Source organism: Eptatretus burgeri, chromosome 15, assembly GCF_056783735.1.
Source record: "Eptatretus burgeri isolate ZD-2024b chromosome 15, Ebu_testis_v1, whole genome shotgun sequence".
Lineage (NCBI taxonomy): Eukaryota > Metazoa > Chordata > Myxini > Myxiniformes > Myxinidae > Eptatretus > Eptatretus burgeri.
Genome location: NC_140975.1, coordinates 19,164,893 through 19,181,114, shown reverse-complemented (window position 1 = coordinate 19,181,114; position 16,222 = coordinate 19,164,893). Strand labels below are relative to the sequence as shown.

At 41.8% G+C, this 16,222-nt stretch overlaps 1 pseudogene; it reads right to left on the bottom strand.

Annotated features, from left to right (window-relative positions):
* Positions 1–161: 161 nt before the first annotated feature.
* LOC147011674 (uncharacterized) lies at positions 162–14,817 on the bottom strand (annotated as a pseudogene).
* Between the last annotated feature and the right edge of the window lie 1,405 nt (positions 14,818–16,222).

Genomic DNA, 16,222 nt, shown 5'->3' with positions numbered 1-16,222 from the left:
CGTTCGGATAATCTACAGGTCCAGTGGTCCTATTTTTCATCCACAAAATCAAAATTACTCCACTCAGTTTTATCATTGATTGGTAAAAACAGGTAGTTATATATGTTTTAGTCATATAATGACTAAAAGACAATCGTATAATGCAAAATACAAAACAAAACCTATAATGTTTGGGAGTCAGTCAAATTGAACATCTTTTGTGCACAACAGGTGTGGCAATCTTCCCAACACTGTCCAATGCATAATGCAACGTTGCAAGAGGTGCACAGGTAACTTGTTCGCACACGCTTGCCAGAGTTCATATCGGTGCAAACACAATCCCTTCTCTTTCCTTTTTGGGAGTTTCTCAGGCTTCAAAAGGTCGACAGGGTTGATGAGTCTTGCTTCGATGGTGTCTATACTGGGTCTACCTAAACATACACGTTGTTCACGGGGAGTACTTATAAGTTGCTCAACAATGTGCACCAGAAAGGTACGACCATCGAGTTTCGGTTGATAAATGGTGTGTTTCTGGTGCAGGATGAAGGAATTCATAAGTGCACATATAGGAAGTGCAAAGAAAACTATTTAGGTCCACTTGACAGTTCTTCTTTCATCGAGGTACATATATAGGTACCTCTCAGAGAGATCCACTCCACTCATTCCCTTGTTGTAAACATCAGACACCTGAGGTACTGAGTGAGCATGGCCACGCTTTGATGTATCCTTGAAGGTCTTGACTGTTCTGTCAGTTGTGAGAAATATAACATGTTTTTTGTTCTCAAATCCAACACGCAACAAAGGACCCCTACTGACTGCAAGAACCTCAACTTTTTCAGCTTTTTTTCACCATTTTAAGAATCTCCTTATGGTTGGCAAGTACAGTACCTGTAAAGTAGGTATCCTGGTCCAGAAGGGCCAGAGGAAAACCTGTGTATAAATTGTCTCTCCGCAGGTGGTAGCCTTTGTTGAGCACGAGCTGCATAAGTGTCACGCAAACATCATATACTGGAACATAATTTGATTTCCTCTCACTTTTGCCACCATACATGTACACACTAAAGGTATAACCTGTGTCACTTTCAAGCAAGTACCAAAACTTGATTCCGTACTGGTGATGTTTGTTTGGCAAGCTTGAGTGTGCCCCATGAACCCATCCAGACTTTCATGCATTGACTGACACATTCTTCTTTGGCACATAGTGAGCCTGGAATTGTCTTTGCATGTGATGGATAACAAATGAAACATTGTACCATTTACCTGGTAATTCATTTTCATCCTCTCACCAGTGAAAAGTAAACAACAGCAGTAAAAATATGTCCTTGTAAACATTGGGGTAGACTGGGAATAATTATTGTCAGAGTCTCCGCAAAGATGACTGCATCATCGGCGACATCAAGATCATAGATCTTGACATTCCCATATGATGTACCACAGCTGGATCTCTCTGACATCCTCCCTAGAATCCAGTCCATAAAAGCATTGAAAAGTGTGGAGGTCAGTACACACCCCTGACGAACTCCAGTGGCAACTGGAAATAAGTCAGTGATGGAACCACCACACCTTACCATACTCTCAGTACCAGAGCATAGTCCAGATATAAGATCGATCAGCTTTGGTGGCACCCCATGAAGACCGAGGATCCCCCAGAGGGCATCCCAATTCACTGAGTCAAATGCTTTGTGGAGATCAACATAGCCTGCTGAAACTCTCACCTGCATTCGGTGAGTACCCAAAGAGCAAGTATCCGGTCAATCGTTACCTCAATTACCATATGAGTCAGGTTATTGGACACAGCTACAGCAACTCCCTGGAATGGTAATCATCAGTGACCAGACAGGTAGTAGGTGTCGCCACCTACCATGATCTCACCACTATCCAGTCTGCGAACCTCAGAAAGTGCTGCAGCACTGATGCCCAGATGCTGGAGCTCAGATAGCGGAGACAGGTGATCATCCTTTCTTAGAGTGATGACATTCCAGGCAGCCACCCAAAGGGACCACCTCAGGTTAACCTGAGGAAACTGCCATCTTGTGGATGACATGTGAGCACCACCCTGACACACACCACCACAACATGAACCACCAGGGTTGCCCCATGGTTTCCCTCCTATCAGAGACTGGGGGTCCTGAAGGCTTTGCCCTTGTCCTTTCATCCAGTGAGCTGCCCTACAACAAAGAGATACTCTCATAGAGCAGGTTCTTCTGGATTTGATTCGTTTTTCTTTTATATATAGTCAAGGCTCATGGAAGAGCGAGTACAATGAACAGATCAGGACTTAACAGACAAACACAGGATGTATGTACACAGACAAACACAAACACATGCATGCATGGAGAAGGAAACTCCAAGGAGGAAAAAAAATGGAAAATTAGGAGGGATTTGAGTGGGGGTTAACCATGGTAAAAAAATGTCATGGATATGGATTGAAGATGATGTGAGATGGTGGTGAACAACTGTCTTGAAGACCTGGAGGGAAGAATGATATTGAAGAGAATGTGGAAGTTGGTTCCATAGGTGGGAAAAATATATACAAACGAGTGGAGGTGATCAGTGATCTTGGATTTGGGTAGTTTTACCAGAAGAAGGTTGATGGTGGACCGTGTGAGTCCTGCAGAAACATGGGGGGGGGGGACAAAGTATGGAAAGAGCAGAGGGTGCAAGACCAGAAAGGAGATGGTAGAAGACAGAGAGACCACTAACCTCACTGCGATGCCAGAGTGATAAGCCCATAGACTCAGCTTCAGCGCGGGAGTTTCCAATAATCTTAAAGGCTTTGGTTTCCATGACATGAAGCTGAGCAAGATGTGAGGCAGGGGAGCCAGTCCTGATGGGAGGAGCAGTACTCTATCAAGCTGTGGAAGAAGGCTTTGAAGGTGGATCGGAGTTCAGGTGTGCCAAGGAAAGACTTTGTACAATGGAGGATGCCCACTCAGCAGCTGGCTCTGGAGGCTAAAGTGGGAATGTGATTCTTCTAATATGTTGTGGAATGAAGTGTTGTGCAGTGGCCAGAGTGCAAATCCTGCCACCAACCTAGATGCGGACCCCATGTATTCGTGAGTCATAAAGTTTTCGTCCACAGCCTGATGGAGTACTGCTCTTCCCTCTGGGCTCATGCTCCTGCCTCCCACCTTTCTTGGCTTCACGCTGTGGAAACCAAGGAATTTCAGATCATTGGTATCTTCCGCGATGAGGCTGAGTCTTTGGGCATCTCACTCTCTCACCTCAGGCAGGTCGGTGGTCTTTCTGTCTTCTACCGTCTCCTCTCCAGTCTCGCAGTTATATTTGGTACCATTTCCCTGCTGTGTCTGCAATTTGTCCTCATCATATTACTGCAGGGCACTCAAGGTCCGCCAACAACCCCCTTCTGGTAAAACTACCAAAATCACGAATCACTGCTCACCTTCACTCTTTCATTCCTCTTTTTTCCCACCTTTGGAATAAACTCCCTCACTCTGTTCAATCCCATTCTTCCCTCCAGGCCTTCAAAACAGCTGTTCACCATCACCTCTTATCATCCCCCATCCAAATCCTCGATCTTTTCTACCCCCGTTAATCCACCCCAAACTCACCTCCTCCAAATTCCCTGCTTTCCTTTCTGAAAGTCCCTGTAATGTCCATCTTGTATACTCCGTGTTCCCCGCCCCATCCCTCTCCCTTCCGTGGACCAGAATTTAAAACAGGAATCTCCTAATGTCTCTGTTCCCCACTGTTTTGTCCTTCCCACTCCCACCCCTTTTGTCTCATGCTCCCCCTTGCCGTTTGTTGTGTGTTAGCTCTCATACGAGCTTTGGCAAGGTATACCAAAGAAAAGTGTGACCAGCTTCAACATTCGTGCTTCTTGTAATCACAGGGTTTTTTGTAATTTTTTTTCTTTAACACTTCAGCACTGACCTCCTTTATCCACCTGGGAAATTGGAAATGAGCCAACATCACAGCATGACATTAAAAAGGTGAAAAAACGGACCCCCTTAACTACAGCCCAATTAGCTTCCTTTCAATCATCAGCAAGGTCATGGAATCCATCATTACAGTTGATATGAAATCATTCCTTTTCTCCAACAGCTTCATCTCAGGTCATCAATTCAGATTCACACCTGGACAATCTACCTGGAGGTCCTCAATATCAGACTTGAGATCAGGGCCATCTCTCTGGACATATCGTGAGCTTTTGATACAGTCTGGCATCCTGCCTTGCTCTCCAAATTCTCTGCTTATGGAATCCAAGACCAACTCCACTCTTGGATTACTGACTTCCTCGACTCTCGTAGTCAACGTGTGGCTCTCAACAGAACCCTTTCATCTCGTCTGCCTGTCAAGGCTGAAGTACCCCAAGGCAGTGTTCTTGGCTCCATCTTATTCCTAATCTTTACCTTCGCAAACTTTGTTGCAAAGGTTATGTTTTGATCGCTGTGCATTTATTTATTTATTTATTTATTTATTTATTTGTGAATATGTGTGTTTGTTTGTTTGTTTGTTATTCGCATAACTCCAAAAGTATTGAACTGAATCGCAGCAAATTTGGTGGGATGATTGGTTATTATCCGAGGACCATTTGATTAGATTTTGGGAGCGATCGGGTCAAAGATCAAGGTGAAGATCATGAAAAGGTCAAAATCGTCTTTTTACCATAGCGCGGTGAATTTGTATCCAATTTGCATGCAACTAATGCCAAAATGTTCAGAATTCAATGCCCCATCTTGTGATATGTGACATGACACAATGACGTAATAACCCTTATTAGCGGTTGGGAGTCAAAGGTCGGGGGGGGGGGGGTTACGACATTGCAAAATGTGCGGTTTTAGTCATAACACGGTCGATTCATATCTGATTTGCATGAAACCAACACCAAAATGTTGACTGTTCTTTTCCCCACACTGTAATACCAATTACAAAATTAAGAGTACAAAGGTCAATGTCGAGGTCATGAAAAGGTCAAAATCGTCATTTTTGTTCAATGAATGTTTGTTTGTTCACAATAAATAACTTATTTAGAAAAACAGAAACTCGTGTGTGCTAAATGCCCCTAAAATGCCAGAAAATAATTTCTTATAATGTGACCAGTTGTCATCAGATTGACTTGACACCGACACCCAAAAAGGTCAGGGAGTTCATACAGAAATTGTACAATGTACGTGAATCAGTGTCAAACAGCAGGAAATGTAATGTTTTTAAGCCACCATAACACATATGAGATGGCAGATGTGGTATGGGATTAAATACCCTCACAATTAACGGTTTCTGGTGGGGGGGGGGGGAATGTAGCGTTGGCGAAGGTATGCGCTCTACTAGTCTTTTGTCGAATTGTCCATTTTTACTTGTAAAATGGACAATTTTACAAGTACTTGTCCTTGTCAAGTACAAAAAATACTTGTCCATTGTAAAATGGACAATCCATCGAATTGTCCATTTTACCGAGTGCCCGGTCTAGTCATCAATGGTCTCACTGACTCTCTGGAAAATCCTTTTTCTCTCTTTACTGATGACCTCACTCTCTGCCGTGACATCTCTCCTCCTTCTGACATACAGGCAGCAGCTTCTTCCCTCTCCCCAGACCTTGACAAAAACACAAACTGGTCAAGCACAATTTTGACTATGTATCCAGATTGTCTACCCTTTGCTTTCTCCCTTACCCCTCATCGTTGACCTGCATCCCTTGTTTGTCCGTCTCCGACTACTTTCTCCCCCTGTCCTGCTGTTGTTGTTTCCCCTTTCTCCTGCTGTTCCCTTTGTTATGTTGTGTCCTGATGTGTTCTGTGTAATCGCTCTTCCACTAGACCAGTCATGAAGTGTGGAAAACAAACAAACAAACAAACAAAAAAATATATATGTATATATATATATATATATCCATACACACACATTTATGGTGTGTATATATAATTTTAACCAGAAACCATGCACATCTATTAGGCTTTGTGGGCTGCTTTTACCTTTTAAAACAAAGCTGGTTCATTCTTGTATTTCATTACAAAATACAACACAGCAGCTCTGATTCATTTGCATCCCACGTTGCAATTAAAAACAGGAACCGGCAATTATTTAGAGGTTATAAAGCCATAGATTCGATGTTGTTGTGCAAATACCTTTCATTTTTGACATGGTTGCTACCAAACATCTATGATGTCACTCTCCCAGTTCCTGGACTATTAACATCCACGTGGACAGTCAACGTCATGCCATGAGTGAGCAAGGTAAAAATGGACAATTCGATGCAATCCGATGGACCCTTTGACTGGCATTTCTCTCTGGTGTTCTGCAACATTTTAATTGTATATGGAAGGGTTTGAAAATCAAAGTGAAGGCTTCCTCCTGAAGCATGATCAGTTCTATCACTCTGTGTGCTGCGATTGGAAACTTCTGTGCCTCAGCGTTTGTACATTTTAATAGCGTCCAGGTTCAACACATTGTGTTCACTTTTCCTGCAGCCACACCTGAAATTACTCCAAATATCCCCAGAAAATGGCTTTGGTGTAATTGTGTCTAATGAGACAATCCACTCCCATTACAAGCCCTTGTGTACAACTGCAGGCCTCGTGTCTGACAACGACGCAGGGAATCCAAGGCTCTAAAAAGGCAAACTTTGTTCACAATACGAAACCATCATGTGAAGTGACAACAGCATGTCTTGGCTATGTTTGTGTGTTCATGATGATGCCATGTTTGTCGTGTTGGAAAGCATCCTCCCTGTCCTCCCCGCACAGGGGTGAAATATCACGTGGACCAGACTTTGCGTTTGGAAGCACATCTCCACTTTTGTGTCGTCTGCCTCCGCAGACAAGGCTTTCTCAGCATTCTGAAATAACGTTTATCTAAATTGTCTTTCAATTATACATCATAAATGTTGGCTTTGCTAAAATATATGATTGTCTGTTTACTAAGTGCACAGGGCCATTGTGCATAGAGTCACAGCCTGCTCTACCTTTGTCCTTATTCTTTCTGAATGTTGACACAACAGTCTGTGATTTTTCAATTTGAAGTCAATATTGGCAGGTAACTTCAGGTAACCCATTTGATGTCGTGAACACAGTGATTGTCTCATGATGTTGTGATCCCTGCTCACAACAAAACTCACATTTCATATATTAATCAGACTTGCTGGTGTAATGTTTAGAGCATCTCCTCTGAGCATGGGATGTTTTGGTGGTTCGAACCCTGGTTGAAGTCATACCAAAGATTTTTTTAATGGTATGTGCTGCTTTCTTGCTTGATGCTCAGCATTTAAAAAGCAGAGAGCATGGACAACCATTGCAGGGGCTTGATGGACCGAATGGCTTCCTACTGTGTTAGTTGATGTTCCTTGTAATGGAACCCATATTGTTATAAAGGATTTTATCAACTGTGAGTTTAGTCTCTCTTTAGTTCTGAAGAAAGACAAATGGTTGAAACCGCTGCACCTCCTTTCCCTCTGTGGTTAACACTAATTTAATCGACCGACTTACTTTTCTGTTGACACTAATTGCATATGGCCTTCAATGTTTTGTATGTGTATTGGTTTGCCCTTTGCATCTAAGGAAGCCCATCCACATGGAACATGATATCCACCTGATCACTTTATATATGGTGCAAAAGGTGCTGCCCAAACAACGACCATACTCTGAGATAGCAAGTGATGTAAGCTCATTAAGCTCTTGTTGATGAACCACCAAAAGACCAAACCACTTGCTACCCGCAGTCCAGGAAAGAATTTGTAATTTGTTAAGGGTGCCGGTGATAACTCATAAACACTGTGGTATGTTTAACGTGCACCAAATAATGCTACTCGACAGGACGCCCAGTTTAACGTTCATCCGAGGGACGGCACACACCTTGATGCCTCGTTCTGCCTTTGAAACACCAGGATGACAGTTTATAGCGAGGTCAAGATTCAAACCCAGGCTAGACAGCTCAGAGGTGAAAACCTTCACTGATACTAGTCATTAATTATGTACCGTAGCAATTTCTCGAATTGCTATGCATGGTAACGGAGGTTTACGTGTTCAAAATTACTTGTCTTTCAAAAAATAGGTGGTGTGATTAAAAATGTTCTCGGAATAGGATCCACACAATGGTCCAAGAAAGGCCAACTTTATATTTTTCAATACATACACTACCGGTCAAAAGTTTTAGAACACCTCCATTTTTTTCAGTTTTTACTGAAATTTAAGCAGTTTAAGTCCAGTGAATAACCTGAAATGGTGCAAAGCTAAGTGGTAAACTGCCAGAGGTTAAAAAAAGTTTAAGTTTCTAAAAACTGAAAAATAATGTAAATTTCAGAGTTGTTAAAAAAGTCCCTTTCCAGTGAACAAGTAATGGGTTAACAACTGCAGCTGTTCTGCAGCAATGGAAGTAAATTAAGACTTGAAAGTTGATGCAAACAATTCCTACAGGTGTCCCAACTTTTGTTGATTTGTTACAAACCCTCTGTCCGTATAAAAGCAGTGTTGGAACAGACCATGTTGCTACACCCTCTGTAGCATTATTTGGACAATATTGCACTGCAGGAAGTAGTATATTACTATAATAATAATAATAATAATAATAATAATAATGATGAGAAAAAGACAATTAACAAAGGAAGACAGACCATTATAACCCTGAAAAGTGTAGGTCTTTTCTTTCGAGAAATTGAAAGAAGCCAAGGTGTCAATGGGTACAGTTTCCGACACCATCAAAATGCACTTGGAAACTGGAGGGAAACTCTGACAGGAAGATGTCTGGCAGACCCAAAGCCACAACACAATCAGAAGACAAGTTTCTGAGAGTCAACAGCTTGCGTGATAGGCGACTCACAGGATAGCAACTTCAAGCACAGCTAAACACTGGTCGAAGTAAGGAAGTCTCAGTTTCAACTGTGAAGAGAAGACTTCGAGCTGCAGGTTTGACAGGTCGAGTAGCAGTAAAAAAGCCATTGCTAAGATGGTAAAATAAGAAAAAGAGGCTTGCCTGGGCCATGAAGCACCGCCAGTGGACTTCTGAAAACTGGAAGAAGGTCTTATGGACCGATGAATCAATTTGAAATCTTCGGTTCATCACGCAGGATTTTGTACGCCGTCGAATTGGTGAAAGGATGGTTCCTCAGTGTGACACCAACTGTCAAACACGGAGGAGGAAGTGTGATGATCTGGGGCTCTTTTGCTGGATCCAGAGTCGACGACTTGCACAGAGTGACTGGCACCCTGAACCAAAAGGGCTACCACAGCATTTTGCAGCGCCATACAATACACTCTGGTCTGCACCTAGTTGGTCAGGGGTTCATCCTACAGCAAGATAACGATCCAAAACATACCTCCAGGCTATGTCAGAACTACTTCAGAAGAAAAGAACAGGACGGTAGGCTTCAAATCATGGAATGGTCAGCACAGTCTCCAGACTTAAACCCCATCGAGCTGATTTGGGATGAACTGGACAGAAGGGTGAAAGTAAAGCAACCTCCAAGTGCAACACATTTGTGGGAACTTCTGCAACAGTGTTGGGAAGAACTTTCCGAACAATATTTGATTTCCATTGTGGAAAGAATGCCATGAGTATGTTCGGCTGTTATATCTGCAAAAGGTGGCTACTTTGATGAGTCAAAAACTTAGATTAAATTTTGTTCAACAAAATTATTCCATGATTTATTTATTTTATCTCCAATTGTTTATTTGTTCTATGCTTTAATTTCAGAGTATGTTGAAACATTAAACTGCTTAAATTTCAGTAAAAACTGGAAAATTGGGGGTGTTCTAAAACTTTTGACCAGTTGTGTACAGTAAGCTTATGTCATCAGGAGGATTAAATGCTTCCCTCGGATTATCTATACTTACCAGTGGGGCATGCTTGCACACTGCAAGCAACGACTCAGGTGTATCCTACGTGCAGACATAAGAAATATTATCTTTATATATTTGATGGTGTGGATTGTGAGAGAAATTTATATTCAAGAGCACTCAGTGATAATGATATGCAAGGCAAAAAGACAAACTAAAAATGTTGCATTTTCATAGTTAATGTAATTAAACAATCATCAAAAACAAAGTCAAGTGACCCAAAATGCAATATCATTAAATATGCAACATTTCAAGTGTACTGTCATTACTCTGATTACTTAGTTGCAAATTGCTAATTATTCTGATTTGTTATTAATTAGCAATATTTAAAGATCAGAGACGCAGACAGAAGAATCACTTGTAATTGCTTCCTTTCTAATGTATGAAGTCCGATCTCCTTCGATTGTTATCAATAGCCCATTGTGGTTCCATTCCACAAATAGCTAAATATTTCAAGTAAATCAACGATTATAGTGATTATAATGAGCTCTTTATTGAAAAGTTTACAGCTATCGGAATTTGTAAAGTTATATAATAAGAGGCACAAGCGTTACCATTGCCTAGCAACCAGTTCAGGTGTCAGATACATTATCTACTCGCCATGGGCAGGGTGAGTCTGCACCGGCCGACTCTTTTTAGTGGATATTTTCGTTTAAGGAAATTTTCCGACGGTCTTGCGATTTTTCCTGGGATATTGGCTTTGAGTTACATCAATATGCAAAATTTCAGCTTTATGCACCACCTAGAAGGTACTAAACATTTTAACTATATCAGTGAGTCAGTGAGTGAGACAGTGGTGAGAAAGAGCTTTATATACTGTATTAGGTTTGTTTTAAAAAAAAAACAACAAAAGTTGAAATGTCATGAACTATTGTATGTCGTTCTGAGAACTTTTTTTTTTAAAAACATCTCACATATATATATATATATATATATATATATATATATATATATATATATATATATATATATATATATATATATATATATATATATATATATATATATATATATATATATATATATATATATATATATATATATATATATATATATATATATATATATATATATAGCAGCTTCAAATATTGCACAAACTCTGCAGATTCGAAGTATCTTGAAAAATCGAATTGGTGTTGTATTCCAAAAAAAAAAAAAATCCTGAAAAGTTCTGAAAAATCTCCATTTGTGTTTGTCATTATAAAATTATTATTAATTTTTTTTTTAATGAAATACCATTGCGACTTGTACAGCCCGAAATTTTATTTTGTGGTAAACTATCACATTCCATACATTAAAAATATACCTTAATATATGATTGAGATCCGAGTTATTTATTAATTTCCACATTATTACCTCTGCCACCGAAGGTGGATGGAGGTTATGTTTTCACCCCTGTCTGTTTGTTTTTTCTGTGAACAGGATATCTCAAAACGTTATGGACGGGATTCAGATGAAATTTGGTGGACAAGTTGGGTGTGATGAGACAAGGACGAAATGATTCGATTTTGGTGAAGGTCCGGATCCAGATATGAGAATCTTTTACGTGATTCTTCGCCATTGAGAGATCGGGTCAAAAACGATGTACAGCATGATATCTTAAAAAGTTATGAACGGATTTGGACGAAACTTGGTGGATAGGTTGGAAGTGTGACAAGGAAGAGTTGATTCCATTTTGGTGAAGATCCTGATCAGAATCTGAGAATTTTAAAAGTGATTCTTCACCATTGTGAGATAGGGCCAAAAACGATACAAAGCACAATATCTCAAAAAGTTATGGACGGATTTGTACGAAACTCGTTAGATGAGTTGGTTCGGTGACAAGAAGAAGCGGATTCGATTTTGGACGTCTGGATGCAGATCTGGCCTATCAGTGGAATACAAAACGTAAACTGTTCAGCCTTGCGGAGGTATGCATTGCACCGAGTGTTGGTCCAGTTGTTGTTTTTTTAATTCTCTTTCTAAATCTGTGATCTCTGAACTCTTATATTCACAAAAGCTTTCATGTGATATTATCTACATGAGGTTCGGATTACATTATATGTATTTCTTTAAGGATACAAGGCTCATCATCAGGTAAGAGCTGAACACTCGTGGATGGAAGGTTAACAGCATGACGATCGGGTGGTGGCAAACACATGTACTTTAGATGAACATTGTGCCTTTGCTACATGAGGGGTTAACTTGGTGATGAAGAGGCAGACTTAATGTTGAAGAATAGATGGAAAACTTTTGTGAGAAGAAAAAATAATTACAACCAGGAAGGGAAAACGACATGATAGAGAGCAGTGAGTTGTCACCTTTAATAATTTGATGGAAAAGCAGGGGCAGATGGACATACAGGGAAAATATTGGAGAGGTGAAAACAGGAGGGACAAATGAGTGGAGGTGATTTCATGTGTAAGATACTCAAAACATCTATTCCCTTTATTTTTACACGGTCTTATAAGGCTCATGGAGGAGCTGTTACACAAGTCATGCAGATGGAGACAAGAGGCAACACCGAACTTGACTTCAGCCACATGCAGTGGGTGACTGCAAAGTAAGGTAACTTCCAGAGCGCAAATTGGACGTTGATTTCTATCTTCGCGACAATTAAGGAGAAATCCCACCCATCCAATGGGGTGCAGACTCACGGGATTTGTCCGTGCTCTATCCTCTAAATGCTGAGCATCAAGGGAGGAAACAGCACGTACCACTTGTAGTCTTTGGCATCACCCGACGAAGGTCTGAATTTAACTGCCCGTCCACCAGGATCTGACCACCTGTGATCAATAGCTGTTCAAGACAAATGTGTGCCAATGCTTTCTCATGAATACAGGAAATATTGTTACGTTTGAGGGGGGGGGGGTATGCATTCAAAGGGTAATTAGGATGTTTAATTAGGTATGCCATGCTGTTCGAGTGTACCAGGATCTCGATGTAATAAGTAGCAATTCAGTGGTGATAAGTTGTCTAGTAAATGTCCATTTCTTCAAGAGGGAAATTATAATTGTCACGTAATTAGATAGGAACACGGGATAGGGTAAGTGTGTCTGCGTAAACCCCTTTTAGTATTCTCTGGAGGCTTGCCGTGACGTCACAGGACAGTGCTGCGGATGGCTCCACCCCGTGATCATGATTGGCGGAAGGCGACGGCGGTGGGCCAATAAAACGGCTCGATTGGAAGTGACGAGGACGGGAGGATAAAAAGGTTCTGTTCGGGGTCGAAAAGGAAAAGGAAAAGGAAAAGGAAGAGGAAGAGGAAGAGGAAGAGGAAGAGGATCGGTACCGAAAGACTGTTTTTGTGGAGGCTGTTGTGCTGGGAGCGTGTTTGTTGTTGCGCTGATTCGGCCCTGGTTTCATCGTGTCTTGTAGCCTTGCTGAGCCTCGTGCCTCACCTTGGTTGGCTCTGGGGTTCTGCTGGCTCGGAGTACAGGGTCGAACGGCGGGCGGACCTGCCTCCCTCTCCTGCTCGCAATTTGGCGCCAGAACTGGTTCCCTGGCGGCTGTGAGCGGACTTGGGCCAGGACCAGGAGGTCGACAGCACCACGGTGTCTCCTGCCCCTGATGAGCGCAACGCCAGCTCGTCCGACGCCAATCCAGGGACTGTTGCGTTTACACCACGGTCCAGCCTGACCACCAGAACCAGCTACGTTGTGTGTGTGTGTGTGTGTGTGTGTGTGTGTGTGTGTGTGTGTGTGTGTGTGTGTGTGTGTGTGTGTGTGTGTACCTGGCGCCTTAGAGGGTTTGAGATTGGTATATCCATTGGAATTGTTTGTGTTTTCCCCACGCCCGAACCCACACCACCATCCCGTCGAATCGCCCCGGATCCCTCTTCTTGCCGAGTCTTGTTATTTCTGGTTAGAGAAATAAACGTTATCAACTCAGTGAAAAGCGACTCGTGCCACCTTCCTCGTCCCGTTTGCGGTAGAGCGATTAGAACCGCCATCTTTGGATTATAAATAAATAAACCGCCTCCATCGTTTCGGCTCATTCTACGTTGGCGGGACTGTTCAAGTCTCGTGAACGTCACAATATTTTGTGTGACGAGTTCTCTGAAAGCACATTACGAATTGACAATTTTTTGCCACAATTTAACCACTTCGATCGACGGAAGGCACCTTGCTCTGTCTGTGCAAAAACTGCTGCCTTAACACACTTATTAAACACCCATTAAAAGCTGACACAGCAAGATGCTAAAGAGGAAATCCCCAACAGAAGCAAAGACGTATGTGTTTGATGAAGTACAGAGTCGCTTACAAAAAGCTCCAGTTTTGTGCGTGATTGATTTCGGAGGGAAAGCACGGATTAGTTCAAAGTTCTTTCACTTTAAACTTACCTTCCAATGAGTAACTTACACGTATTTGAATTGTTGAAAATAAATAGAAATGTGACATGTATAGGGAGGGATTGAAAGTAACCGATGACTAATTGGACAGGAAAAGCAGCACTTTTGAGGTTTAATCTCTCCATTTGTCGTTTGTATTGAGCCAGGGATCAGGTTTGTGAGTTGAAATGGATCTTCCTCACCCCTCCTATTTTGCCTGAACTGCTAGATTGTCCATAGGGAGAATAGAATACCATAAAGTTAAAACCTACAGTGAAAAGTCCTACATAGGTAATGGCCGTTCAGCACAATCCTGGCAAAAGGTCGGAATGAATTCTCTCGACTTTCCATCCAACTCCCAAGGTTATTTTCACAAGCGGACGATACCTGTGTCATCTAGCTTGGACCGATTTACATACCGCACATTATATGCCCATGTACCTGCACATTGCAAATAAATGACGAAGCAAACATGAAGGCAGGAGATGTCCCCAAGAGAGGGATTTTCCAATCAAAATTCGAGCACTTATCGAGTATAGCTGTATACTCTTAGAAAGTTCATTGTACTCATCGCTCATACTTATTACCCAATTGTCTGAAATTTATAAGGGGTCTTAATTGGGGGCAATTATAGCGATTCGGGTAAAAAAAAAAAAACGCCCAACAGACCTTTCACTTACAGCCCATGTTCGTCATATAGCAGTGTGACTCATCCACAGCATCACACGAGCAATGAATCATCACGCTATTCTACGAGCACGTTCCTAGTTGAAAAGTATATGATGTGTATCCTCGAACTCACATTTTCAATCTTATCATCATCATGGTTGCCATTTGTGGACAAAGACCGCCGGTCACCTGTGAACGTGAATATATGCAGCGGAGGAATTGCTGAACCGGACGACACGAGCACTCTTCGGGATTGCAAGCGGTGTAATCTGGTGTCGACGAAGACCAGACTACTTGCTTCCCATAGCTTTAGGCAGGGATTTGTCATTTGTTTTCAGGGTGCGGGAGATCACTCGCCTGATTGAAGCAAAGGGCACCGGAGGATCTTTAACGTCCACCAAATAACAGTGCTGGCAGATAGGTCCTCAGGCTTAATGTCCTTGCAATGGCTTCGGCATGGATTGATGCCTCGACCAGCATTGCTAGTTTCAATTTTTTTCCCAGATATAAACTACCACACAAGGGTGACAGTTTCTAGCTGAATCGAGATTCAAACCTAAGCTAGACAGCTCATTCAGAAACGAGTGCGCATACCTCTCTGCTATCCTGCCAGCCGAAGCACCTTCGCTTCGGTAAGGGATCACAGTTCATGGACCAAGCTGTTCAACCTTGTTGTTCTCAGAGTTTTGTTCCAAGAGCTCTTTTCAGGATAGTCACTGAACCCCGGACTGCCCTGCACTTGTCGTTCGTTTGTGGTAATATTCCTGGGGATGGTTTTTTAAAATATCAGTGAGATTCTTCGTCATCATTCCTGTTGCTCCAACAGTGCCGGATTTGGACTCGGCGGGACCCTAAGTTGTATAAAGCTTGGAAGCCCCTTGTTAAACAAATTTACATCAGAAGGTGTCACAAAAATTGAAAACATATATTATGCCTTTTAATTATTTCTCAAATCATCCAAAATTGATTCTCTTACTCTATTAGTCATAAGCTGAATAAGTTCATCACATATTGTCTTAGACAAATAATATGAAGGAGACCCAGATCCTCTGTTTCCATATTGTTTTATGTGGTTGGAAAGAAATGGATCAAACTTAGCAATTCATTCTACCAGGCCAAGGTAGTTGCCATGATTTGGCGATTTGGTGGCTTCATGGAGATTTTTCGTCATGATGGTTTCCCGCACCAAGGTAGCAGTTTCTTTCGGCCTCATTCACACATTTTTACACGTCTTATCACATTTTTTGAGGCCCCTGCGGATTGTGAGGCCCTAAGCTGTAGCTTGTTTAGCTTATGCCTAAATCCGGCACTGTGCTCCAATTATCACTGGTGGTGCAATTTTGACGCTCCTCGGCTTCCAAGATCTCGTGATCTCATTTTTGAGATCCTGGTATTTGGTCATTTTCTTGATTTCTGCATTAGTGTGTGTGTATGTGTTTGTGAGTGCACTGTTTGAAATAATTCTGCAAAACACAAG